Genomic DNA, 3,594 nt, shown 5'->3' on the forward strand with positions numbered 1-3,594 from the left:
CACCGTGGTCTGTCTTCTCTAATTTAAACACAGTCCATGAAGAATTTTATTCTATTTTTCTACAGTACTGTAACACTACCATTCAACTTAGTGCTCCGCTGTAGTGATTTTCTGCACACACAAAAAAAAGACTCATACTTTCTGTTAATTAGATAGTAAAAACTATACTGAGCCTCTCCTCCAAGTTCACTTTTCTTCCAGAACCATTCATCTTGAATTAAACTCCCTTGTATTCAGTTGACTCTTACCTGCGCCACATCAAATCAGGGATTCGAGTGTAGTACCTAGCAATCACATCAATGTATTGAATAATGAGTGACTGAATGCCTCTCTAAGGCATCAGTTATTTTTGCGTCCTCACTAAAAGAGCCCTTGTCTTTCTTGCCCTTACCCATAGCGCTCGATGCAGGTGACGGTTGTCTGTTAGTCACTCAGTCGTGTCTGACTCTGTGGCCCCATGGACGGTAGCCCACCAGGTTCCTCTGTCCATGGGATTCCCCAGGCAAGAGTACCATCAACACCCTTTTAAACACTCTTTCCTTTAGTTCCCGTATCATGTCCCTTCACTCTTGTTTTCTCCTACATTAAAAAAAAAAATTTATTCAAGTATAGTTGAATTATAATGCTGTATTAATTTCTGCTGTATAACAAAGTGATCAAATAATATGCATATATATATATATATACACATTCTTTTCCATTATGGTTTATTACAGGATATTGAATATAATTCTTTGTGCTACACAGTAGGACCTTGTTATTTACCCATTCTATATGTAAGTTTGCATCTGCGAATCCCAAACTCCCAATCCTTCTTTTCCCCATCCCCTCCCCCTTGGAAACCACAAGCCTAGTCTCTGTGTCTGTGAGTCTGTTTCATAGTTATCTTCATTTGTGTCATATTTTAAATTCCACATATAAGTGATACCATATGACACTTGTCTTTTCCTGACTTACTTTGCTTAGGGTGATAATGTCTAGGTCCATCCATGTCACTGCAAATGGCTTTATTTCATTCTTTTTTATGATTGAGTGATATTCCCTTACTCATGCTATATATCCATCATATATATACCACATGCTGTCTATCCATACATCTACCAGTGGACATTGAGGTTGCTTCCATGTCTTCGTTTTTGTAAATAGTGCTGCTGTGTTGCATGTATCTTTTTGAATTATAGTTTTGTGTGGGGGCTTCCCTGGTGGCTCAAATGGTACAAACATCCACCTGCAATGTGGGAGACCCCAGTTTGATCCCTGGGTTGGGAAGATCCCCTGGGTGAGGGCATGGCAGTCTGCTCCAGTATTCTTGCCTGGAGAATCCCCATGGACAGAAGAGCCTGGTGGGCTACAGTCCATGGGGTCACAGAGAGTCGGACACGACTGAGCGACTAAGCAGACACATGCCCAGGGGTGGGATTCCTGAATCATATGGTAGCTCTATTTTTAGTTTTCTGAGGAGCCTCCATACTGTTCTCCATAGTGGTTGTACCAGTTTACTTTCCCACCAGCAGTATATCTCCTACTTTTCATTCTCATTTTCTTTTGCCAGCTCTTTCCCCTCTTCCTGACCATTAAATGATAATCCTCAGGATTCTGACCTCCATGCTTCTTTTGCTCTTCTCCACCATATTTTTTCCTCCAGGAAAGCTCATTTACTCCCACAAAGATCAAGTTATTATTGGCAATGCAGATTTTCTTCTGACTTCCAAACCAACTATTACAGACACGTCTACCAGGATGTCCCACAGGCCGTCCTCATCTTCACACCTGGTTCTTTTCCAAGCTTCCATATTATGGAATGTACTGTCCCCCACCTGCCATCTAAGCAAACATGATGGAAATGTCAGAATCCCTCTAGACACCACCTGCCTCTCATTACCCACCCACTGCTGCACACATAAGCATCTAATTACCAAATCCCTTCAATTCTATCTCCCTAATATCTTTTGAGATCCACCTCCTTTCTCCTTGTCCCCATTACCATTGTGTCAGTCTAGGCTTCCCCCAGTTCTTTTGGGGGGACTTTTAGAAGAACCTTCTAAGTGGCCTCCCTGCCTCTAATAACCAACTCCCCTCCACCTCATCATACTCCATGTCACTCTGAGGGTAATGATAGATTTAAAGAAAGCAAATATGGCCATGTCTTATTTATGAATTTATCTATTTCACTTCCTATAGAATTTGAAGTAAATTAAACAAACACTTATAAAGAAATTAAATACATACATTTAAAAACAATCAAGAAAACCAGACTTAAACAAAGTTCAAGGTCACAAAGACAGTTGTAGTGAAAAGATATGAGTTAAAATTGTATGATTCTGAGCTTCCCGGTGTCCATAACAAAAAAAGAAATATGTCAATAACATGTTTACATCATCTGTAAAGTGAAAATACTACTTCCTCAAAAGAATCAAAGCTGATTGACAAGAAATACCTTATGTGAGATTTCTCATGGAGGGTGCTACTGTTTAGGGCACAACTACAATGAACCCAACAGCAGATTTTTGTAATGTTCTTCATTATACGTCAAGTGCATGTGCCAAAACCATCAATGAAAACAGTTATTCAGAAGACTAACCATGCCATTCCCTTGCTTAAAATCCTCTGTGGACCCCCACTATCATGCAGATATTTACTTGGGGATAAAGTAGCAAGCCCTTTGCAATCCCACTCTGCCTAGCATCATATCCTGCTGGTCAGCAACCCTCACCCCATGTTAAACTATATGAGGATCCCTTTGTCTGCTTCCTGGGCCTGAAACTGTCTCCATCCCATCCTCAGCATCCAGCTGAAGAATTCTTGCTCTTTTTTTTAATTTTTTGCAGCCAATTGAGCTGACCTTCCTCTTTTCCCCATGGGGGCCCAGTGTGCAATAGCCGCAAACAGCGGCCTCCTTGGTGGTGTGCGCAGCCTGTGGCCTGTATGGGCTGCCCTAAGGGACCTTGGAGACAACCCTTCTGGTGGACATTTATAATTGGCATGCTATCTCTGGTCTAGGCTCCAGACGGTTATGCATGGTGCCTTTGGAAAGCCCCAGGGCACAGTAGCCACTAACCAAAACATTATGTCCATCCACACCAAGCTGCAGAACAAGAAGCATGAGGTTGAGGCCCTCTGCAGAACCAAGTTCAAGTTCCCCAGCTACCAAAAGATCCACATCCCCAAGAAATGGGGATTTACTGGTTTAATATGGATGAATTTGAAATCATGGTGGCAGAAAAGCAGCTCATCCCAGGTGGCTACAGGTCAGACACATCCCTAACCAGGACCCCTGGACAACTGACAGTCTCTGCAGTTAGCAGGGAGAAGGCGATGGCACCCCACTCCAGTACTCTTGCCTGGGAAATCCCATGGATGGAGGAGCTTGGTAGGTTACAGTCCATGGGGTCGCGAAGAGTCGGACACCACTGAGCGACTTCACTTTCACTTTTCACTTCATGCATTGGAGAAGGGAATGGCAACCCACTCCATATTCTTGCCTGGAAAATCCCAGGGACGGGGAAGCCTGGTGGGCTGCCGTCTATGGGGTCACACAGAGTCGGACACGACTGAAGTGACTTAGCAGCAGCAGCAGTTAGCAGAGCCTTAGTG

General features: G+C 43.1%; 1 non-coding gene across 1 annotated transcript; it reads left to right on the forward strand.

The window, feature by feature from the left end:
* Window positions 1–2,822: 2,822 nt before the first annotated feature.
* Window positions 2,823–2,957, forward strand: LOC112447185 (small nucleolar RNA SNORA70). Its single transcript, XR_003035291.1, has one exon. It is a non-coding gene; the product is annotated as a small nucleolar RNA SNORA70 (small nucleolar RNA).
* Window positions 2,958–3,594: the final 637 nt, after the last annotated feature.

This window comes from Bos taurus, chromosome 6 (genome assembly GCF_002263795.3).
Source record: "Bos taurus isolate L1 Dominette 01449 registration number 42190680 breed Hereford chromosome 6, ARS-UCD2.0, whole genome shotgun sequence".
Taxonomy (NCBI): Eukaryota; Metazoa; Chordata; class Mammalia; order Artiodactyla; family Bovidae; genus Bos; species Bos taurus.